The sequence below is a fragment of the Vicugna pacos genome, chromosome 35, assembly GCF_048564905.1.
Source record: "Vicugna pacos chromosome 35, VicPac4, whole genome shotgun sequence".
Classification (NCBI taxonomy): domain Eukaryota; kingdom Metazoa; phylum Chordata; class Mammalia; order Artiodactyla; family Camelidae; genus Vicugna; species Vicugna pacos.
The window spans coordinates 23063965-23090240 of NC_133021.1; the positions used below are offsets into that span (position 1 = coordinate 23063965).

General features: G+C 38.4%; 1 protein-coding gene and 1 pseudogene across 6 annotated transcripts in view; one reads left to right on the plus strand and one right to left on the minus strand.

The window, feature by feature from the left end:
• The window catches only part of CACNB2 (calcium voltage-gated channel auxiliary subunit beta 2), a 346868-nt gene that overhangs the window by 265613 nt on the left and 54979 nt on the right, over positions 1–26276 (minus strand). The window lies entirely within an intron of this gene.
• On the plus strand, positions 10831–11150 carry LOC102545974 (large ribosomal subunit protein eL36-like; annotated as a pseudogene).

The following is a 26276-nucleotide window of genomic DNA, read 5'->3' on the forward strand; positions in this document are numbered from 1 at the left end:
GCACCATGAAAGCTCTTTGTAAACCATAAAATGATACACGAATATAAGAGAGCAGCCAATCAGGGTTTTAATTCTTTAATGATCATTCAATTCACCACACACTTAAGAATCTTAAATGCTGGAGGTGATACAAGCACAGAACAGAAGAAGATGACATTTTAAACCCCATCTCTGTCCCTTACTAGCTATTAAGGGTCAGAGCAATTGAAGGAATGGGAAGCAGAGGACAGGTCTATAAGGGGCATTAAAACAGGGCTGAAATAATTTGGGGAAAGATCTCAGATCTCTCAGTCCCTCTTAGAAAGCTGACAAAATGAGTTCAACTCCTGCTGAAATGGTCCACACCAATGAAGGGAGATAGAAAAGCATCCCTCATCATTGCCAGCCTGCTCCCCACTAGAAACATGTGTTAAATATTTGAATATTATTTGAAGACGGATCAAGGTAGAGCCTGCGTGTGGTGTCACAAATCCTGGGTCAGTCCCTACCCAGGTCACACTTCCCAGAACCATGATATCCTGTCCTGTAAAATGGGGGACAGACTATTTATTGTGAAAGACTATTGTAATATGTTGAGATGACATATAAAGTCCTTATGCTGCATATGGATTTAATAAAACGGAAGTGGCTTTGAAGCTACATAGCCATATTTCTGCTTTCTTCCCCCTCATCTCACCCTGCCAGGGATTGTGTTGGGACTCCTCCCAATATACGAGAATACAATGGATCACATCTAAGAAAAAATAATTTATTCTCCAAAGCCAGACCTGAGCACTAGCGGGACATGCATAATGAGGAAATGGCATATGCACGCCTTGGCCTGGAGGGCAGAGAAGCTCTGCTGATGCCAGAAATGGACCAAGATTTGAGAGGAGATGAGCGAAACACACAGACATTTTTGGTACCCATGCTAAGCTAATCCGGAGAGAGGTCAGGAAAGGTGATGGGCTGGGGTGAGATGTGGTGGAGTCAGGATGTAGGTGGGACAAGGTGGACTGGGAGGGTTAAACCATTTAACCCCTTTCTGCCCCAAAGACTCCAGAACTTGGCTTCTCTGCAGACCATGGAAGCCTTAATAAAGTCATGACCTGGGGAGACTGAACTCCAACAGTGGATTGGTCGTGGTTCTGCAACCCAGGTCCCCTGTCCCCAAGCATAACCTCCGACTCCATAATGCAAGAGACTGAGGGTCATGGGGTCCTGTTCTCACCCAGGCTCCATCAGGGACACACTTTAACCTGATCCAAACTAAACAGCTGCCTAAGTCTCCCTACATGAGAAAATGAACATCTGTTCCAACCCCTTGGGGGTTAGACAAAGAAATCCTTGGGGAAGTGTAAAGCAGCTACCTAGTGAAGGGCGAGGAGTCAAGCAATCTTATTCAATGGAATGGAATTCCTTTAGTTTTGTGCAAAACTCACTTCTCAAAATTCACTTCTCTAGTTATGTAAGCCTGTTTCCTATATACATGCTGAGCTTACAGGCTAGAAAGCAATTTGAAATTGGGAGACAGAGGAAGAAAGAGAGGGTGGGTCTTCACAGTGATTCAAGTTCAATAGGGTTGAGTTCAAATAAAAGATGTAGGATTACTTTCTCCATATTTTGGTAGCCACTGCATGCAAAGGGGACAAAATGCAACAGTAGTATTAACTGAGCTTGGTTTAGGAAATCAGAGCATTGCAAAGGAGTAATATTTTATTTCTTTATTTTATATCTTAGTATAATTTGTTCCTATTACTAATCTCTAGGTTTATCTAAAAGTATTACTCAATGAGCTAAACCTATTATGAAAAATTATAATAGGCCCAATTTTCTCAGAGCAAAAAAATGAATATAAATATATTTTAAAAATTTCAAAATAGCCCTCTTCACTTACAGTGTAGTTACATGCTACCAGAAAGTGTTGATAGTGAGTACTGTCTGTTTTTTTGGTACACATTTCACTGGATACAAGAGTTCCCATTTTCTAAAAGGCTTAAAAGTTTCTGTTTCATTAAAGAAAAAACAATACCACAAGGAAATTTAAAAGAAAAGCATTCATGCAATGGGATTCTGTCTCTAAAATTGAAGACAGGAATGTTTCTTAACACAAGTGCAACTCTGTTTTTAAAAAGACTAAAAGGAAATAAAAATGTTAATAGTGGTTGTGGCTGGTGATAGAGTAAAGAGTTCTTTGGTACTTTTGAATTTTTCAGTAGTGAGTATGTAATATTTTTATTAAAGAAAGTTTCTTAATGTAAAAAATGTGGAACATTCTCTATCTTTTTCTGCATAAGTATTAAAACTACTTTTTAATTACAGTTACTCTTAATAATCTTGTAAAATACTTAAATCAGTAATTACTGAACAAGAAGAATGTATTAAGAGTATAATCTTTTGCTTTCACACAAAATTTAAAATAGTACTAAAATTTCATTTATTCATTTAACAAATATTGGCTGCACATTCATTGCTGGCTAGCCTCTTTAAGGATATAATATCTACAGAGCTGTGAAGTTGTGATTATTTACCTCAATTATCAAAAATCAGTATAACATAAGTAGAAGTGTTGAAAAAATATGATTAAATCATCATTCATATATGAAGGCCAGATATGTGAAGATTAAGTAAAATGTATCAAAACAATAGAATTTTTTTTGAAGCAAGATTAGTAATTCTCAGAATCCTATTTGAATGGTTTCTCCTGGCTGGGTGTGATGCCTGTAACATATGCAGGTGATTGACAGTGAAAGATGGAGCCTTCTCAAGTTGGGTCAGATGGGATTCATCAGTCATATAAATAGTTAACAGTGGAAAGCATGATTTTTGAGACAAGTTTCATGTTATTTGTATTCCATGTACTTTTTGACTTTCACACTACTTTTTTCCAATTCATTCATGAATCTTTTAACCTAGATCTCTGAAAGACTGGAACTATTTAAAAAAGAATCTAATAACAAGAGCCATTATCACACACAGTGATTCTTCTGGTGGTGGGAATGTAAACTCGTGCAGCCACTATGGAGAACAGCAATGGAGGCTCCTTAAAAAACTAAACACAGAACTACCACATGATCCAGCAATCCCACTCCTGGGTGTATATCCAGAAAAGGTAAAAACTCTAATTTGAAAAAGTACTGTACCCAAATGTTCATAGCAGCACTATTTATAACAGGCAAGACATAGAAGCAGCCTAAATGTCTATGGACATATGATGGGATAAAGAAGTTGTGGTATATTTATACAATGGACTATTACTTAGCCATAAAAAGAATGATATAATGACATTTGTAGCAAAATGGATGGACCTAAAGATTATCACACTAAGTCAAACAAAGACAAATATCATATCACTTATGGGTGGAATATAAAAAAATTACAAAAATGAACTTATTTACAAAACAGAAACAAATTCACAGACATAGGAAATAATCTTATGGTTACCAAAGGGGAGAGTGGAGGATAAATTAGGAATTTGGGATTAACAGATACACACTACTATGTATAAGATAAACAACAAGATCCTACTATATAGCACAGGGAACTATATTCAATATCTTACAATAATGTATAATGGAGAAGAATCTGAAGATACGTATATATCAAAATATTGGGAAAAAAGTTAACAGTGATTTTTTAATATAAGCAAATATCCAGTCTGTGTTCACATTTCCCCTATTGTCTCAGAGCATTTGCTTTTCAATCTTTTGTTTAAGTCAGGATCTAAATAAGGTTTACACAGTGCAACTGGTTGCTGGGCCTTAAATTTCTTTCATTTGCAGGTTCCCCACCATCTTTTCCCATGTCCCCCTTGCAATTTGGTTACGGAAGAAAAGTAGCCATTTGCCCTGCAGAATTTTCTGCATTCCTGGATTTTGCATCCCTGTATTTTCATTTTACATGAAATCTCCCATGTGGACTTGACCAGATTCCTATTTGACTTTGGCAAGGACTCTACAGTTAGTCGTACTGTGTACTCCCACCAGGAGGAATGTGATGCCAGCTTCTCCCGTTCTTTGTAAAGAAGGTATAGCAACTACTGATATCACTGCCTACAGCCAGTCAGTCATCAGGACTGAAGAATGGTGAAATTGAAAATCTTAGATTCTGTCTTCATTTATTAGCTGGAAGACATCTATAAAAAGCAACTCCACCTCAATGATGATTTAGTCGATGCTACTTTTGGAAAGTAAACAGTGCCATTTTTGATAAAGATACGACCCAAAACGCAGTCCAAGATTCTGGATTGGCTTCAGTGAAGAAGATAAAAACTGTATTAGGGGAGAAAGAGATATCTTTTTCAAACATTTTACTTCTTTTTAACAGATTTACCAAGGTCTTTTAAAGTGCTTTTAAATGCTCACGGGCAACAAGTTTCTTCAATAGAACCTTGTGAAATAACTAATGAATTCTAATAGAAGCAAACAACAGTTGTGGGAATTGGCAGATGGGAGTGTGGCGTGAGTACCAGTAAATCCTTCATTTCCATGTTGCTCTGTGACACAATCAATATTATTGCTCCGTGTCCTTGGAATGAGTTTTATACTTGCACTGGAATAGGAAGAGGTATTGAGTTCTGAAAATCCTAACAACTTAAGGAAAAGGATGGAGAACTTTGGGAGCCTCTACAAGGGATCATCAAGTTGCCTGGTATTTAGTCTTTCTTCTCTGTCTCAGCTGAGCACCTCTCTAACCCGAGCAGGCAGAACTGCCCCGTGCCCCATCCAGGCTAATTTCTCTATATCACAAATGAGACTGTATTTTCCTATAAAAGGGAAGAATTCTTTTTTTTGTTTAATTGAAGTACAGTCAGTTACAATGTGTAAATTTCTGGTGTACAGTATAATGTCCCAGTCATGCATGTACATACATGTATTCGTTTTCATATTCATTTTCAGTGAAGGTTATTACAATATATTGAACATAGTTCCCTGTTCAGTTTACAGAAGAAACTTTCTTAAAATCTATTTTTACATATAGGGGCTAACATTTGCAAATCTTGAACTCCCAAATTTATCCCTTCCCACCCCTTTCTCCAGTAACTATAAGATTGTTTACTATGCCTGTGAGTCTGTTTCTGTTTTCTGGATGAGTTCATGGTGTCCTTTCTCTCTCTTTTTTTTATTTAGATTCCACATATGAGTGATATCATGTGGTATTTTCCTTCCTCTTTCTGGCTTACTTCACTTAGTATGACGATCTCTAGGTCCACCCATGTTGCTGCAAATGGCATTTTTTAATTCTTTTTTATGGCTGAGCAGTATTACATGGTAAAAATATACCACAACTGCTTTGTCTAGGCATCTGTCGATGGACATTTAGGTTGCTTCCATGTCTTGGCTACTGTAAATAGTGCTGCTATGAACACTGGGGTGCATGCATCTTTTTGAATTAGAGTTCCCTCTGGATATATGCCCAGAAATGGGATTGCTGGATCGTATGGTAAGTCTATTTTCAGTCTTCGGAGGAATCTCCATACTGTTTTCCATAATGGCTGAACCAAATTACATTTCCATCAGCAGTGCAGTGGGGGAGGGGTTCCTAAAAGGGAAGAATTCTAACTTCATCCTTTAGGATCCTCTAGAGTATAGAATAAAACATAGATAATAATATCCCATAAATAGTTAGGAAGAGAAGCTAAGATGGAAAGTAAAATGTGTCAGCGATTAGGTGACTCATGGAAGCTCTTGAACTTGCGGGAAATGCAAACATTAAAACTGATCAGAATAGAATACTCGGACTTCCCCAAGTTTTTATACTGCAAAGGATGCCCCAGCAGGGCTACTTCATCTATAGGTGAAATGCAGAGCCTTACAGAATTTCTAATATGTCTTCTGTGCTGGCTCACTTTTGCCTTTGACAATGTGACCCAGGGCTGTGTGCATCAAGAGGGGACATGGGAGAAGGATCAGGAGGCACATTTTCCGATGAGATATTTACAAGTTGAGGGGGAGAGGGTACAGCTCAAGTGGTAGCGCAAATGCTTAGGATGCATGAGGTCCTGGCTTCAATCCCTACTACCTCTCCTAAGAGTAAATAAATATGAAATAATCCTAATTACCTCCCCCCACCAAAAAATAAATTAATTAAATAAATAAACTTAAAAAAAAAAAAGTTGACAACATCTTGTCCTCAGAGCCTGACCTTTCTGGGAAGGTCAAATGTCTTTGCCAACTGCACCTGGAAACTGAATCATCAGGTCATCTGATTCTCTCTGTTTTTCACCACCAGCTCAAATCACTTCTTTCCCCACCCTCAGAGAACAGTGACTGCTGAGTCACTTTATATTTGAGGCAAAAAAGGAACAAGTTATAAACAACAAACCTCTGAAATTTGCCTGTCTTCCTGTAAGAACAAGAGTGGAAAAATACCATTCTGAATTCTGCAGGTAGAAGTATTTACCATAAGAGATAAATTTCACACACACACACACACAGCTGACTGAATAAAAAAAATCAGAAAAAAAAAACCTCTCAGAGCCTCCATTTTCTCATCTATGGAATAAAAAAGTTACGACAGAGAATATTTAATGCCCCTTGGGAGCTAAAATTGGAAGAATCTATACTTTTACCATTTCAGCGGTACTGAACTGAAGTAAAATCAATGAGGATCAATAGAGCAGGAAAACAAATCACTTGTCAATTTGACTTAATCGATAGGTAATTTCACTGAATTGATTAGTCAAAATGATACATTGCCATCCCACTAATGGCAAAAACAGCTTTGGAGTTAAGGCACATTCTAGCAAAGAATTTACATTTGTTACCAATTAGTCCTAGAAGAAATATTTCTCTGAAATTGCTGATGACAGGTTCAACCAAAGTCATTTGCTGAGGCTGTGGCCATCCCAGCCCCCAAGCAAACACTTAGAATTCAGTGTTCCCCAAAACCTTTAGAATGTCCCACAAAATGTAATCCGGGGGTTAAAAAGCACATCAACCCTGACACAGAATGATGCCCAAGATACAAGACGCTCTTCGTACTTGTGGGAAATTCCAACTGAAAGCTGGAATACGAACAACCATCTCAAGCAAGGAAAGACCATTAAAGGTGATTAAGGGGCAGAGCATCTCCTGGGGTGGAGGCAGGGCAACAAGAAATGTTTTAGCATATGTGCTGGCCTGGTTCGCTTCTCACCTCATCTCCCACATGCCTGCCGCCTCCCTCCCTCTCCACCCCAGCCACGCGGTCTTCTAGGTGTTTCAGAACACACTTGGGAAACTTCCTCCTTAGACCTCTGTCGTGGCTCTTCCTTCTGCCTGGAGCATCTTCCTTTTGCATATCTGCCCAACTTCTTTCTCACTTCTAGCTTTGTTCAAAAGACACTCTCTCAACACGGACTATCTGGACCTCCCCACGGAAGACTGAAATGCACACTCCCAGGCTCCCTTATCCTGATCTCCACTGTTTTCTGCAACAGTTCTGAGCTTCTGCCTTACAAAACAATAGACTCATTAGGTGTACTGTTTAGTGTATCTCCCAGTAAAATATAAACCCAAGAGGGCAAGGAATTTCCCAGGGTGGATACAGGTTAACAAGAAATGTTTGTTCACTGATGCATTGTCCCATGTGCCTGGCTCACGGCACATGCTAGGTAAACATTTGTTTAGTAAATGGATGAAGAAATGAATGAACAGAAAGGATCTATTTATGGCTCAGGAAGGATCTCTGGGTTACTGCTCTAGGAATTGGCTAACGTGATCCAAATGAGTAGACTGGTTAATGAAATGCACTTCCATCCTGACTGAGTTTCCTTGTCACTGGCCCCCTCACCCCGGTGGAAATCTACACACAAATAAATGCATTGATGCCAGCTTTTAAGAAGCTTTTCATGAGACTTGTTTTGGAATCTGGAGAAGAACGGCTGAATTTCAAATAATGGATATTTATCTTTTTTAACCACAAGAAGGGTTTTGCAAGAAAAGGGAAGGAACCAGCAGATGGCGCTTCAGGCTCCTTCCCCCAACCCCAACTCACAGAATACCATTCATGCCATTCTGTACAAACTTCCAAAAAATAAAAAATAAAAATAAAGTGTGTGTGTGTGTGTGTGTGTGTGTGTCTACAACAATGAAATGTTTTAGAATCACTGAGAAAGAGGTGTTTTAGCACTCAATTTCTGACATCCCTAGCCAAGCCAGGTGCCAGCAATGGTGCCCAGAGTAGCAACCCTAAGACCTGCCCACTGGTGACGAAATAACCACGTATTTTTCATTTTTGCTTATAACTCAAGGGACTGAAGGGATCTATGAAAAATATCTTTCTAGCAGACTTTGCAAGAGAGAGTGTCATCAGCAAGACTTCCTTTACACTGAAATAAAACGAGAATGAGGGAAAGAGAGCAACTAGGAATTTCAAAGGTACACATCACCCCAAGCCCAACTATGTCCAGCCCAGCAAGACTTGATCTCTGTAAATAAGAAACAACAGAAACACCTCCCTGCCTCCAGCATTGGACTAAAAACAAAAACAGAAACAGTGGTTTACAGGCTATTCTTAAATACCAGCGTGCCCTCAGAGGTCAGTGATGCGGGGGTGTTCAGGAATGAGGGGTGGCAACAATTTGTGGCACCTTTTTAAAGATCCATCTCTCTCCAATTCAGTTCATCCAAGCTGTGCTTACCAAGAAATACAAATAAAACACATATTCATGAAATCCCAAGCATAAAAAAAAACTCTGGTAACGAACAGCAAACTTCAGCCCGCGTAGAACCATAAAAAATTCTGGTGCATTTTCATTTTTATTTCTTAAGAGCTTTCCAATCCTATCACATCTAATTCAAAACAACCGATTTTGTCAAAATGCATTAGGAGAAAAAGGTTGGGCTTCAGCCTCTACCCTGTTTTTATCAAAAGCAGTTTTGAGCTCACTTAAAATTCTTTGCAAATCCTCAGATTGGTCCCAGAAAGGCCTTATTCCCAGGGGGCCTCTGAGCTGAAGACTGTGTGGAATGGGGCCAGCATAGCAGAAAATGTCTGGCCTCCCAGTCAAATCTGCCCCAATGGTTATGAAAATCTGGAAGAGACCAGGCCCCTGACTTGGATTAACGTGATGGCCTTCAAAAATGGTGGAAGTCGGACCCTGGAAGAAGTAGCCAAGTGTGTGGCCACTTCTGAAACAGACACGCTTAAGTTGAGTGTCACTGCTCTCTTAGGAGGGAACACTAGATGTCACTGCTCCCATGAAATGCCACATTGGGGACCTGAAAGTAACAAGAGAAGTTCACTGTGCCTTTTCCTCCAATTGTCATGATGTGGGCACTGCAGGGTTAGCCCTGCACATGGCTGAGAAGGCCCAAGGATTTTTCACCAATTTTTTTTTTCTTAAAAACTCAAGCCATGCAAGTAATAAGGATTACTTTTCCTGTGATCATTAGTATTAAATGCCACCTTCCTCCTGGCACAATCTGGACAAATTATCCTGGAGCAGATGTGTCACGGGTCCACTGAGCCAAGATCCACAGACCCAGCCATACTAGCTTTTGCGATACTGAAACAATTCCTTGGTATATAAACCATTACCACTCCAAGCCTCCATTCCCCAAGTTTCCCACAATATCTACTGTCTGGATATTTCCCCAGGACCCAACAACTGGGTGACAAGCTGTCTCAGCAAGGCTATAGTCGGAGACCCTCCCAGGTCAGTTGTGAACTGTTTTTGATAGCATCTCTGTATAAAACAAAAATGGATGCAAAAGTTCAGTTTCTCTGTTTGTAATCCAATCCAGGCAGAAACACTTGTTTCCAAGTCACTTCCAGGATCCTCTGCAAGTTTTTTTTTTAAAAAAGTGAACTGGAAATAAAGTCACGGAAAATGAAATGTGGGTACATTTCAGAAGGTTGAGTGCTTCCACTGAAATAACCAATCAAAAGGTAAGTGTGAAAAAAGAAAATGTAAGTATAGAAATAACAGTATAAATGAGAGCAATGATGCCAGATACAAACTACAGAAACAGAAATTTTGGAAAGACACTTACATGATTTCCTGTGTGTTTGTGTGTAAAAATGACAGACATAAATAATTCCTCAATCTTGCTGTAATTTCTTTCTTTCATTCACCCATTTTAAAGTTCTTTAAATTAAGAAACCTAGGCTGCCAGGTAGTTTTAAGGACATTTATAGATACACACAATTTTACTTTGTTTATCAGAAAACAAAATGAATAATTTGTTTCAGTCTATCCCTACGTACTTGGGAAAAAAACTACATACTATATTGAATTTCAGTATACGTGCAAATACGCAACAGGAAAAATACAAAATACTAGGACTATTTCATGAAAGACGTATACTTTAATGTTCAAGGTGGAGTTTGGAAAATAACCTGCCTTATCATTAACTAATTTTTCTCTGTTCCTAGGTTGCCAGCCTCTAATCAGAGAATGACAGGATGTGAATAATGGATGAGCATGGGTTTCTATTCCATTTGTAGGAGGTAAAGTTTTATTAATAAAATTTAAAAGAATATTTTTTGTTCAAAAAGGAACATTTAGGGTAATCTGAGGAAATTAGCAGGAGTTAATCTTTCATTTAAACATATTTCATAGGCAGTCTTTTAAGGATTTTAGTAAATACTACTAGGAAAAAAATCCTTATAAAAATGTAATATTAAAAAAAGACCTTAGGACCAGAATGATGGCACGGAAAATATCATGCAATTCATGAATCTATTTTCACTTGCTAGATAAATCTAAGGCAAAGTTTACTGTGTTTACATTTCAAAAAACGAAACCCACAAAATGTACATGCTTAATAAAATATGCCATTTTAATAGCCAAGACTGCGCATGCAAACATCCACTATTGCAGGATGAAAATCAAGAAGTCTCACGAAGCCTTCCGCTGCGGCAGCCATGGCCCTGCGGTATCCCGTGGCCACGGGCCTCAACAAAGGCCACAAGGGGACCAAGAACGTGAGCAAAAGCCGAGGCGCAGCCGCCGCCGCGGGCGCCTCACCAAGCCCACCGGCTTCGTGCGGGACGTGATCCGGGAGGTGAGTGGCTTCGCCCCTTACGAGCGGCGGGCCATGGAGCTGCTCAAGGTCTCCAAGGACAAGCGGGCCCTCAGATTCATCAGGAAACGGGTGGGGACACACGCCCGCGCCAAGAGGGAGAGAGAGGAGCTGCGCAACGTCCTGGCCGCCATGAGGAAAGCGGCCGCTAAGAAGGGCTGAGCCCCTCCCTCCCGCCTGTGCATAATAAAACCTTTTCTGGAAAGAAAAAAAAGTCTCATGAAATATTTTTTCCTTTCAGAACTTTCGGCTTTTTGTTTTGTTCTATTTAAGGCTGAATAAACTGAGTAACAACTCTTTTTTTCCCCCCTACGTAGTCACAGGGATGTGCCCTGACTTGGTTCAGCATCCTCATCTACATGCACCTGTGGAGATTCTTACCTGTTTACCCTGTTACCTGGGGAAGAGGAGTTAGGGCTGTGAAAAACAATAATAAAGAATTCTGTAACACTTTTAATCTATCAGAGATGGAACCGTCTTCATCATAAAAACATTAAAATTCATCTTTTGGGCATTGAATGTCCAAAAAATTGGGAGATTATATTACATATTTTGTAATTTTTGGCAGGGGAGGGTATAGCTCATGGCAGAGCACATGCTTAGCATGCACGAGACCCTAGGTTCAATCCCCAGTACCTGCATTAAAATATATATATATATACATATATGTATATATATATAAATAAGATAATCCTAATTACCTCCCCCCAAAAATGTAGGTGAATATTATTAAAATGTTTTAATAAATTTTTCCATTTTTACAGTCAGTTATCAGTATAAATGATGATAAGAAGACTCTTTTTAAAGATAAAATCTCAACCAGATCAAGCACTATAAGCCAATAATATTAACACTGTATACAGAAAATTAGAATGCTGGGAAATCAAATGGGAAAAGTCTATAGTCAAGGGGTCAAGAGTTCAGTATGAGTTGGATCTGCACAGTGATTTTTAATTTAATAAATAAAAATCAGTCAAGTATCATGGAAATACATCAAGAATAATATAAGTAGCTAGCCTGTGACCATAGTATATTTACATGTGTTATCGTATTAAAAAAATTAGGGCCATGTGGATGAATTATTCTTATTATTTCCAGTTCATAGAAAAAAGAATAAACTAAGGCTTAAAGGAGAAATTAATTTAAATCCAGAGAGTCATCCTCCTGGTTTTCGACCATCAAAACTCTGATCTGAGTCTGGATGGTTCTCTTGGCCGTTAGATTATATTTCTTCACAAGTAGCCTAAAAAAGACGTTTTGGGGTGTGTATGACCACAGTGCTACAGACCAAAGAATAATTTCCTACTCCATTCTCTATAGCCGTTTCACTCACAAACTCAGAAAATTTGATGTGCATCACTGACAAATGCATCAATGAAGCTGAACACATTTCTACCAGCAGAGCATTTTACCCAAATCCTTTTGTTTGTAGGATAATTTCCATTATGGAATGAAGTGAGGAAATCATCAAAAAATAGTACTTTTGAGGCTTCTAAAATGAACATTTATTCCAAGCATGACTTTCAGGCACTATGAAATGAAATAGCACCAATTTTTGAAAGAGCAAAAACAAGGCAATCTGACAGGTTCTGAAAGCCAGGGGCTGGCTCTTTGGTTCTACAGTGACTGATGTACAGGTGTACACAACTGCACACAACACACTCTCAAAAATGAAAGGCATGGTAATTGCCTGTTTAGTGTTGTTTAATAGATGGGGAAACCAAGGTTAAGGACTCACTTTACTGACCTGAGTCCATGCCACCCCAAGGGGGTCTACCACGCCTTCCTTTGTAAGGAAATCAGCTCTAGGGGTTCCCTGTGGGTCCAGGCTTTGAGTCATGTGAACTGCTACCATGAGCCACAGATGAACAAACCAGAAATGAGTTCTGATCACATTGCTCCTACAAGTGACCCTCTAGTTGCCTGAGGTGAGCATTTATAGAGGCAGGGTCTTCTATTCCTTTTCTTCCTCATGCGTTTTATCACAAACACCCAAAGTAGAGGAATCTGAACTTGGGCTAAAAGCCAAAAAGTCTAACACTTTTGACTCAGATCATATATACCATATTATACTACTGGCCAGGACTGGAGCTCTCACTCTCAATCTGGTTCAGAACTCAAGTCTTCTTACTTCCAACCCAGTGATTTTCATTTCAAAAGAGAGAATTACATTTTTCCCCCCTGAAGTCCTATTTTCAAAATCAAAACTTAGCAAACTTAAAAATAAAATCAGAGTCAGTGCTTGCTACTTTGACAGAGCTGTCCTTTGCCAATCTGCAGGGAGAGATGACCATTTAATAAATGGCCCTGGAACAATTCAATATTCAAACAGAAAACATAAAATTTGATTTCTACCTCATATCATAAACACAAATAAGCAAAATTTTAAAATTTATAAGTAAATATAGAGGAATATTTTTATGCCCTTCCATTACTAGGGAAGGATTTCTTGCAAGATGAGAAATGGGAAATGTAAAGGAAAAGTTGTTAAAGTTGATAACGTCACACTTTAAAATGTATATGTATCAGAAAAAAGCAAAAACAAAAACGAAAAAACAAAAACCTATAGACTGAGAGCAGATATTGCAACACTTAACAGCTGACAAAACTCCTACATATAAAACAGAAGCAGGCTCAGACATAGAAAACAAACTTACGGTTACCAAAGGGGAAAGGGAAGGAGGGACAAATTAGGAATGTGGCATTAACAGATAAAAACTGCTGTCATAAAAGAGATAAGCAACAAGGATTTACTGTATAGCACAAGGAATTATATCCAATACCTTGTGATAACCTACAATGGAATATAGCCTGAAAAAAGACTGAATCACTATGCTGTACACCTGAAACCAACACAATATTGTAAATCAACTATATTTTAATTTTAAAAACTCAATACAACTCAATACAAAATGCAAACAACATAACAGATATATGACAGAAGATATAAAGTCAAGGTATAAAAGCAAAAGTGGGTGGATGGACAAAAATGTGCAAAGTCCAACATTTCCAAGTATTGATAAGGATGTGGGGAAATGAGATCCCTTATATACTGCTGGTTGGGGCATAAAAATGGCACAGCTATTTTGGAGGACAATTTGACAACATCTCATAAAGTTAAAAATATGCACACCATTCCAGCTGAGCCATTCCATTCCAACGTATACCTGGAGTAGAGATTCTCAGTGTACTGAGGCAAACGAGTTCCAAGAGTGACTAAGACATCAATACACTCAGCCTTAGGGGCAGCTGAGGTCTGGAAGCTTGGGCCAGTTCCTGTAGTGGTGGACAGTATGCAAAATATTATTTCTACATATGCCATAACTCAGAGAAGGTTGGGAAAGCATTGCCCTAGAAAAACTTCTGTACTTTTGTACCAGGACTCATGCACCTGAGTATTCATAGCATCATCAGTGGCCATAGCCAAAAGAAAAAAAAAAAAAAAAGAAAAGGGAAACCACCTAAATGCTCATCTGCAGAAGAAGGAGTAAATGAATCGGGCTAAATTTACACAACAGAATACTCTACTGCATGAAAATGAGTGAAGCATCCCTATATGTAACATTATGGGTGAATCACAGCCATAATGTTTAGCAGAAAAAAAAGTGTTAGAAGCACACTGTAGTATTCTACACTTTATATGAAACTGAAACATGCAAATATATGCTACAGGAAACCATGTAAGAATACTCAGAGGCATACAGTGCTTAAAGATAGAGACACATGTAATAAAATATGAAAAATTTATGGAACTGATTTAAACATTTTAAGGTTGTGTTTTGTGACTTCTGCCGGTGGGAGCACTACATAAAAAGAATCAAATGTGTTGGCAAGAAAAAGTGAACCTAGTTTATGAAGCTGGGTGATGTGTATGGAATACTTTATTATTTTTTATACCTTTTCATTGTGTCTTTAAAATTGCATGATTGACACGACATTGTAAAATGATTATGAATCAATAAAAAATGTTTAAAAAAATAAAATAAAATTGCATGATAAAATTTTAAAAATAGCATCAGTCAAGTTATTTCCCAATAAATGTTTATGTAAGAAATGGAGAATTATACATTTCAAAGAGAAAGTTCTATTTCTCTGATAATTAGTGATATGGAGCATTTTTTCATGTGCATGTCGATCATTTGTATTTCTTCCTTGGAGAATTGCTTGTTTAGGTCTTCTGCCCATTTTTGGATTGGGTTGTTTGTCTTTTTCTTATTAAGTTGTATGAGCTGCTTATATATTCTGGAGATCAAGCCTTTGTTGGTTGCATTTGCAAAAATTTTCTCCCATTCCGTAGGTTGTCTTTTTGTTTTATTTATGGTTTCTTTTGCTGTGCAGAAGCTTGTAAGTTTAATTAGGTCCCATTTGTTTACTCTTGCTTTTATTTCTATTACTTGGGTAGACTGCCCTAGGAGAACATTTTTGAGATGTATGTCAGATAATGTTTTGCCTGTATTTTCTTCTGGAAGGTTTATGGTATCTTGTCTTATGTTTAAGTTTTTGATCCATTTTGAGTTTATTTTTGTGTATGGTGTACGGGAGTGTTCTAGAGATGATTCCAATGCCTAAGCAGAAAGTTACATGTTCATCTATTAACCATACCCCAAAACCAGCTGAGCCCCCTGTCTTCTGTTTACCATTTTGTCTGCAACCTTCTTCTCCATCTCCCTCTTCCTCCACTCCTCTGTTTCTCTCATCCAAAAACCAATTAGCGGAATCTTCTCCCAGTATCCTTATAACATCAACAACAATTACAATGGCTGATATTGATGGAGGTCTTAACCTTGAGCCAGGCCCCATGCTCGGTGCTTCAGGTCCTGTCTCATTTACTCTTCACATCAATTCTACAAGGTCGTTACAACGATGCCCATTGAGAGATGAAGAAAGAGGAACTTACAAAAGCACACAGATAGGAAAGGGAGGACCCCTGATCCCAACCCACGCACTGAGTCTTAAAGCCATCCTCATTATCACCTGTTACTCCATTTCCTATAATCTGCATGCAAAGTGTTATAAATATTTTATATTTACTTAAAAAGATTTAAGTTCCTTGATCTCAATGAACATGAGATAGGTTGAGGAGAAAACTTAATTAAGTTACTTTTATTTATTTATTTATTTATTAACATTTTTTATTGATTTGTAATCATTTTACAATGTTGTGTCAAATTCCAGGGTAGAGCACCATTTTTTAGTTATACATGAACATACATATATTCATTGTCACATTTTTTTCTCTGTAAGCTACCATAAGATCTTGTGTATATTTCCCTGTGCTATACAGTATAATCTTGTTTATCTATTCTACAATTTTGAAATCCTGTCTATCCTTTCCCACCCTCCGCCCCCTTGGCAACCACAAGTTTGAAGTATGGTCAGTTTATAATGTTATGTTCATTTCTGGTGTACAGCACAGTGATTCAGTTATACATATATGTGTGTGTGTGTGTGTTTGTGTGTGTGTGTGTGTGTGTATATATATATTCCTTTTCCTATTCTTTTTCATTATAGGCTATGACAAGGTATTGAATCTAGTTCCCTGGGCTATACAGTGGGACCTTGCTGTTAATCTATTTTATATATAGTAGTTAGTATAAATTTTGGTTTCCTAACAATAATATATTCATATTGCAACAATAAATCTAGGAGATAGAGTCTTTTATTATAAGTGATTTTTAGACAAGGAAACCAAGGGTTAGAAAAGATAAGATAAGTCAGTATAACCTAGAGTTAGACAGCTGATGAGTAGCAGAGAAAATGCTCAAATCCAGATTTCCGTGATCCAAAAGCCCAGGACCTTATTTTTTTTTTCTAATTGAGGTATAGTCAGTTTATACTGTTGTGTCAACTTCTGGTGTACAGCCCAATTCTTCAGTCATACATGAATACACATATATTCATTTTCATATTCTTTTTCACCATGAGCTACTACAAAATATTGAATATATTTCCCTGTGTTATACAGTATAAACTTGTTTATCTATTTTATATATGCCAGTCAGTATCTGTAAATCTCAAACTCCTAGTTAATCCCTTCCCACTCCCCTCCCCCCAGCAACCACAAGTCTATATTCTATGTCTGTGAGTCTGTTTCTGTTTTATATATGAGTTCATTTGTCTTTGTTTTTTTAGATTCCACATATGAGTGATATCATATGGGATTTTTCTTTCTCCAAAAGCCCAGGATCTTAACTACAAAATGACACTCCACTTACTGCCTCTACAGATTCACATTCCACCCCGACTGCCACTAACTTAAGGCCTATGGAAAAACAAAACAAAACTCTTCCCTTTCGTTCAAAGAAGATCAAGAGTAGTGACTAATCTTAACCAATTAGCATGCTATTGATAGCTATTATAAAATTGTCATAAGTACACATAAGTATATTTCTCTCTATAGAAATATAGAGAGCTGTGTTATGCCCTCAACACGATTACGTGGGCTTAAAACTGACTACAGTCACCAACCTGTATTTCAATACGGTCTAAATGTCTGTGTACTGGCATGCCATGCTCCCAAATGGAACCCCCAGAAATGTGTCCCCACTAGGAAGAACAGTTCACTTTCAAACTGAGGAATAGAACATCCTCTTCTCCTGTAAACCTAGAAGGCGTTTTTTTAAATCCACTTTAGCAGAGCTGAAGTGCCTGCTAGTATTAAAAAAAGACATCTTCTTTTTTTCTCCTCTATTTCAAAACCCAGACACTTATAAATAGCTTTGGATAGTTAGTCAATGACAAAATACTATCTTCTCTTCCACATATCCAAACTAATTAAATATTTTTATCTTCACAAAAAATAGATCTTGAAAAAGTTTCTTTTCAGACTATGTTTGATTTTTCCTGTTAAATGTGTCCAGAGTACTATTCAGCACATAAACTGCTCAAGAAAATGAATAATTTTGGATATAATGATTCCTAAGATTAAAAAAAAAACAAACCCTTATCATGTTGCCCTGAAGACAAATTTGTTGGGACTAATGAAAACAATATAAAGTTCAAAAAAAATCAAGTTTGAATACACTATATATGACTATGATCAATAGCTGATATATATCAATTTTCCCCAACTGGATAAAACATAAGTAAGTGAAAAGACCACAGTATTTCTACAAGTTTGCGAATAGATCCTCTCATTGCTAGTGTAGTACAGCTCAAAATTAGGTACACACTTATAAAATCACTCAGTTAATGAAAAGCAAGATGGAAACATCTGGAAAAGCACATCCTTACTTCAGTCTCCTGCTGTAAGAGTCAAAAATCGGTAAACTTGAGAGTGAAAAGACCTGCCTTGAAAATTTAATAACCACTTGTCAGTTAAAGCAGAAAGTCCCTCGAGAAACACATCCATCAACCAAAGAAAATGTTTATTAGGGCTCCATGAAGCTGATCTTACCAGTAAATCATTTCTTGCCTAAGGCATGTAATTAAAAAAAATATATATTAAGCCACGTTTTTGGGCATGTGATGAAAAGTAATTGTTAAGGCAGATCTTCCTGGAACCATGAATAAGGCATAACATTTACATTGTTTTTCACATGTGGTCAAGCCCATGACCTACAAAGTAAAAAAAAGTGGTTGTGCAGCCAATGTGGGATGGCAGTTAAGCTGGAAAAGATTGTATGGGCTTTGAGACGGGAGGGGAGGGAACAGGGCAAAGCCATTAAAACAACGACAGGACAATTAGCACCAAGATGGTGGAAGAGTCAACTCCCAGTAGACCTTGAGCTTCATTATACAGTCATTGTAATATACGAGCCTGGTAAATGACACACCCACACGTACTGTGACAGCTCTGAGGCTGCCATAAAAGGTCAAACAGTAAGTGGTGGCCCAATTCCTGGGAATCCCCGCCCCTTCCCCAAAGCAGTTGGACTAACCCTCCCACTGGTTAGCAAATGAAGTTTCCAAGCCTATAAAAAACTAACAACCCCTACACCTCACAGCCTTTCTCTGGCCTTCTGAGCTGGCCCGCCCTCTGTCTATGGAGTGTGCATCTCTTAATAAATCTACTTTTACTCAACTATGGCTCACTCTTAAATTCTTTCCTGCATGAAGCCGAGGACCCTCACTTGGTGGGGTGCACCCCAGAAACGCATCCAAGACCTGGGACCTGGCCTCCTCTCTCACCCTGTTTTTCCCTGGATCAGTTTTGCATTGCATATCTTAGCTCTTATTTAAATATGGGCATTCTCCAGCAGAGATCACTTGACTTCCTCATCAGCAAATAAAACAACAGCACGCACCACGGAAACCCACAGAGGAGAAGCACCCTGGGTTAGTATGCAAATGTCCACTTGCCAAGGTTGTACAATTCTTGAGAACTTGCCTGATTCGGTGCCTTTGTCTAAACATGGTACCTTCTGTAGCTTAGACCTTCTCTAAAATAGTTAAATTAAGCTTTAGATCTGCCTTTCCAATAGCTGAGATGACTGTGGGAAAGGACTTCAGAACTCCTACAGGCTGGGCTCCAGTCCATATGCTAAAATTTAATGAATTACGTGATCAAAAAGTAAAGAATGAGTGTTAGCAACAGATCCATTTCAAAGAATTGCCCATAAAATAGCTTTTTTGGAACTCCTCCCATATGGCTAAGAAAAAAGCTTATTTACACCTTTATGTGTCTGGGTCTTTGTGTTAAACTGTTCTTTTACTGTCCTTCTGATTAGAAAGATGCACCTAATACTTGCATCTTTTTAAAATTCAGTGCTTTAAAAAGAACCTTGAGATTTTTTTTTTTTAAAGCAGCACACACAAAATAGGCATACATCAACTCACTGCGCAGAATCTGACATCAAACAATGAATGATTTGCTTTTTTCCACCCCTTCCGGTACAATGACAACTTTGTTTCACAGTAATTATTCTTAAGTAACAAATGAAGCCAAAATTCCTTCTAGAGGACATGCAAAATAATACATCATGTTGATTAGAATGTACATATTAAATATATTTGAAAAGACATACATAGATATGGAGAGTGGGGACGTACACATTATTGGGTGTGAAACAGACTCAAAGATGTATTATATAACATGGGGAATATAGCCAATATTTTGTGGTAACTACAAACAGAAAATAACCTTTAAAAATTGTATAAAAATTTTAAAAATTTAATAATAAAAGAAAAACGAATGTATACAAATGATGTTCTAAGCCTTATGGTGCTGCAAGTCCTTGCATTAGAGACTTAAGTGCCATATGGCTTCCATATGTTACAAACTTTAATTTTTGGTAAATGATAACTTTATGTGTTGTAACGCTCTAGGATATAATGTTTATTAACTGACATGTCCCAGTCCCTGTGCAAAATGGATTTTAAAATTTTACTTAGACGTATACGGGAGCAAGTCTTACCTCACCTGCCAACAAGAAAAGGAAACTGGCATCTCCCTCCTCAGTTTCTGCCTGCCCGTTGGGAAGTGCCAGCGGGAAGCACATCACCCCACCAAGCCCCACCTTTGGAGGGGGTGGGGCATGTTGGGGAGTTCATGGGAGAGTCTGGATGTGCCCCTGGAGTTTGGGGGAAGTGCATGGACACAGTCCTGTGTCTTGCTTGTATATTGCCTTGAAAATGTCTGCAAGGAGGAGGAAGGCGTGCTGGAGCAGCTGTTGCCAAGAGGAGGAAAAAGCAACAGAGCACAGAATGGGGGCCTGGGGAGAGGAAGAACAGGATGGCAGGGTGGGGCCATTTCCGTGGTTCCATATTGGGCAGCTGCTGGAGGGATGCCCTGGCAGTAGCCCAAGGAAGTGGATGTTCCACTCGGGGAGAGGGCTGGGGGAGAAGACTGCTTAAGGAGTTAAAAGAAGAGAGCTGTCCTCTCAGACTCTTCATCCATGGAAGGGACCTGAGGAAACTGGAAACCATGATAGCCTCTCCCTGGGACCCACCCACAGACCTCAGACTCCGCAGATGGAAACGGACCAGACCAGAGCAAGACCAAGGACGTCATCCTGTGTTGCAAAGATTATGTGAAATCTTCACTGCCCTGAGTTCTCATCTAAACCACAGGAGTCAGGCTTTGATGAGAAACAGGGAAGAGTTCAATGCCACCCCCTCCCCTCAGCTCCAAGGAGCCAGAATGGAAGAACTGACAAACAGACGAAACCTTATCCAGTTCCAAGATTCAGGAGTCTGATCTGGAGGTCATGGAGACCAGATTAAATAAAGCACATCTGTGACTGGGATTTTAAAGTGCACAGGACTATTATTATTATTATTATTATTATTATTATTATTATTATTATTATTATTATTATTATTAATAGCCCCAAATGACTGGTAAGTTACAGAACATGTCAAATGTTATTAAGAGATCCTCACCTAGTGGAAAAGTTAAGAGCTGGCACAGCACAGTTAGAGGCACTGAATAGAAATACGAAATGATAAAATCCACAGATTTTTGACTTCAACAAATGAGATGCAAGCACATCGTCTCTGCATATGTACTGAATGACAGCTACCACATTTGGAGCTCTCACTCGGCTAACTGCTATGCTTAGTACTTTATGACTCTCATTTAATTCTCACAGTAATTACATGAGGTAGGTAATTGTTATCCCCACTACACAGATGAGAAAACTGAGGCTAGCGATGGGAAGTAGCCTTCTCAATGGTGCAGAGGTACCATGTTTACACCTGAGTCTGATTCAAAGTCTCGTGCTTCTAAGCCCTGATAGACAAGTGTCTTGTTAATAATGCACCTTCAAAGGAAAGATCAGGAAGTTATTATTCAAATATGAAAACCTCAATGTGTGAACCAAAAATGAAACAAAACAAAAATCACTTAAGAGCTACAGATTAGTAAAAATCAGAAAATTTGGACTACAGAATCTTTGTAAGGTGTATGGAATCCAGCAAGAAGGGAAGCATTTTGCCACTGTAGGAATTCAATATTTATTGAATCAAAATGAAATGAAGCCTAGTCTTGAAAAATGCCTCTTGAAATTAACATAGAATCTAGAGTATGAGATGCCTATGGGATCAGAAGCCACTACATGTGTATTCATTCACTCAACAGCTACTTTTGAATTTTTCCCTTGTTCCAGCGTCTTTTTCAACATATTGTACTGGTCTCTGAATGTACAAGGATAATCAAGACAGGCAGTACACCTGCCCTCATGGAGCTAACCGTATATCCATCTGTTATGCCACAGTTCCATTATCTCATTAAATCCAGAGGCTAATGAGTTGCTTAAGGCCACAGGTCAAATGTCAGAGCAAAAATTACAATGCGGGAATTCCGAATGCTATTACAGATTTAACTTTCAGGAGATCTTGAATATTACAAGAAAATCTATCACGTTTAAGAAAAAAAAAGAGAGTCCACCTCTGTGAATTCAAGCACGTTTTCTTTGTCACATTAACGTTTCGAATAGCCTGGTGAAAAAAAAGCACAGTGGTATCTACCAATGATTTTAGGTCTACCTATTCTACTTAGAAACTGACAATTAGTGGTAAAGCATCATTTTCAAGCTTCATTTTGTTGTTGAATGCGTTAATTGGTAGGTTTCACTAGAAGGTCAGTCATGAAAAACATAAACGACACTTAATACAAAAGTTTACGTGCAGAAACCCCAAACACACCATAGCAACAGAGAGAGACTGATGAAGGTTTGGTTTCTATAGCAACTATCGCCTGGACCATCTGTAAGCCGAAACAGAGTGGTGGAGGCAAAACGGCACTTGTAAAGTCTGCAGGTCCCTTTGTCTATTTCAACACAAGGTTAAAATTTAATATTTTTTCTCCTATAAGGATCAGATCCCCCTTTATTTGCCATTTTGCACTCTGACTGCTTTTTTGTTTGAATGAGCCTGTTTTTATTGAGCCTTATAAACCTAACCTTTACAGAAATGACTGTATTTTCTTCCTGAAACTTCCATGCACAAATGAATAAGCACAAACACCCTGGACAATTGGCAGAAGTAGAGAAACATGGGTTGTGAAATTTTTTTTTTTATTATATTTCAAAAGACAGATTCTATAAAATGCTATTATCAAATGACAGTTCTTTATTCAATGTTTTGTATTCCATCAACCTGCTTTTCATGATCGCTGTCACTAGCGGGAAAAAAAAAAGGCAGAGTAGGGAAATTATAACACAATTACTGTTCCTTCTTCATTTCCATATATGCAATTGTGCTGCTCACTCTCCAGCCTCTGCTAAAATAAATCAATGATCATTCACGTGTAACTTTTAAATTTCTCCCCTATAGATACACACACACATGTATATCTGAATGCTGTATATGGGTGTTTGTTTTCTTATTTATACTTTCTCATTAAGTCATCTTTTTTTGGGGGGGGAAGGAGCTAGTTAAAGTAATATGGAAAATAACAAAACATTTCAATCTTGAATAAAATGACTACCTTCGTAATGAAAGCTTTCCTGCACTCATTCATGGTGTGTTTCCAAGGATACATGCAGGAAAGGAGAAAGCCATCAAACAAAGAAAAATAACTATTTGGACACCATGGATGAACCTTGAGGACATTATGCTAAGTGAGATAAGCCAGACAAAGACAAGCATACTGTATGATATCTTTTATATGTTGCATCTCAAAAAACAAACTTGAAAAAACAGAATGGAATGGTAACTACCAGGGACCAAGGGGCAGGGGGATGGGAGAGACTTTTTTTAAGGGCACAGATGTGCAACCAGTAGATAAATAAGTCCTGGAGATCTAATACACAGTGCAGGGTTTATGGACAACAAAACTGTATTATAAACATTAAACTTGCTAAGCAACTAAATCTTAATTGTTCCCACCACTAGAAGAAATTATAATTATGTAACTCGATAGAGGTGTCAGATAACAGCACAATGGCAATCATACTGCAGTGAGAATGTATCAAATCAACATGTTGTATGCCTTAAACTTATTGTAAGTTCCATGTCAATTACATCACAATAAAAAAAAAAAAAAGAAAAGAAAATGAAGGCTAATTCCCAGCCATGGTGCAAACCCTTTTTTTGGTCAGGGGTTCAGGCTTGGGATCACCCACTCTAGTCTGCCTGGTTTGTAAAGATGCTTGCCCACTGTTCAACTTCTCTGTGATCCCACTCTATTACAATTCTCCCTCCCTAGGGTCAGCCTGAAGATGTCTACTTCCCCACAGTTGAGTGGAATACAGGAGAAGGAGCCAAGTTTTCACTAAGTATTGGATCCGGATGCTGTGGCTAGGGAGCACATGTTTATTTCCTCCTTGTGTACCCATGAGAGCCTGCACAATATTACCAAAACCTGCTCCAGGGCTGTATGATCTGATGTTTTCAAAGGGTGAGTGACAGAAGCTTTTAAAGCATCCGTGGGGGCAACGTTCAGGGATGGCTCAGTTAATGAGGACCTTGTTAACGGAGTTTTCTTATCAAGAGAAATCTACTCTCACTTAATAACAGAGATAATATGAAAGCAACCTGACCTAATCACACAATGTCAGTATATACGTCAAGAAAGTGAGTTTCAATGGAAAAACATCACGGATTACAGAAGGAATGTCTCTTGAGACAAAGAGCCAGGGCAAAGAATCTGCTGTTTCTAGGAGCTACACTATTTCAGATGGAGGTTACACTGTGCAGACATAACCCAGAATGTATAAACATCCCAAAATAGCACCTGAACGTGATTCAGGAGCTGTGGATTCTGGTACAACCTTCTCAATTCATTCTATCTGGCCGCCATTTATGGAGCAGTTCTCTTCTCCGTCCCAGGCATTATGCTAAATCCTCAATCCATATTACCTTTTTTAAAAATAAATCTTTAGAGATTGTGTAGTATTATTTTCACTTTACAAATGAGGAAACAAAGGTTTGGAGGAGTTAAGAAAAAACTTGCAGTAAATGGATGATTTTTAGACCCTGCTTCTCTGCCTCTAAAGAGACTGTCAACATTTATAACATTTGGTGCTTTTTGTTTTTTTGAGTTGAAAGTATTTATTCTTGAAACTTAACAGCATTTTACCTTTTAGTCATTGCAATAAACCTTTCTATTATCTTTCACTCCATCTGGGTATTCAAATAAAACACGGATTCTGGTACTTTCAAGTTTATCAACTTTGGAGCAACTGATCCTATCACTTCAGGACAAGTCAAATCAGAGGTGGGTGCATAATCAGCAATCTGACAGAATGGCAACATTATACATAGCATTCTAATGTTCCAGTGAAGCAAAACTTACATATGCCATTTTATGTAGAGGAAATTTTAGATCTGAGACTTACTCCAGAGTAAAGCAGCCTCAGGCACATTCTTAGTATGAAAGTTTTTTTGTTTTTGTTTTTGTTTTTTTTTGCAAGACACCTCTCTCTTCCAAGAGACAATCAGATTGTGGACTGCATTTAGGTAAACCCAAACCAACTATTTGGGATGCTATAACAAAACAGAGACAGGGTACCTTACTTCTCCCAATTCTGCAGGTTGGGACGTCCAGGATCAGAGTGCCAGCACAGTCCTGTGAAAGCTCTCTTTCTGGCTCACAGTCTTTTCACTGTGTCCTAACATGTGGAAAGGGCCAGGGTGCTCTGTGGGATCTCCTTTATAAGGGCACAAATCCCACTCATGAGGGCTCCACCCTCATGACCTAATCACATCCCAAATCACCATCTACTAATACTGTTGCCTTTGGGAGTTAGGATTTCAACATGTGAATTTTGAGGGGGCATGTTCACACCACAGCTGATGCCCCATTTGAGAGCTGGAGAAACGGAGGCACAGAGAAGATAGTTGTGTGCACTTAATCTTCACTGGAGAAGAAACTAGGAAACTACATGTTTCCCCTGAGAACACCTGTCTTCCAACCATCAAACCATGCAAGATGACCTTTTCACAGTTCTGTTGAATCCCACACAGAGGAATCAATTAGTTTATCCTGACAATATCGTCAAGCCATCCACAATCAGCTTTTTTTTTTTGTCTTGCCCGTTAACTTTTTCATCGACTTCCTTCACACAGCAAAATTATTTCTACCTTCTATGTCAGGAGACCCAAGCATGGACTCTCCCTTCTCTAACCTGACTACCACCACACTAGGGAGCCACCTATGAATCTAATACAATTTTCAAGAAAGAGCCCTTTAACCCCAATGGAAGATTTTTGACACTTTGTTAAAGAAAATCTGAGAATCAAAGCAGATGAACAGACACAGAGCAGGGAGGCTTGAAATTCCACCCGATCTGTTCTCCTTGGTCATCTGATTGTATACGAGGTGTACAAATGATACCGGAGCCTGTTAGAAGGCAATAGGTGAGAAATCTAGCAGGCCTGCTGTTTTGGAAGTTGTAGTGAACA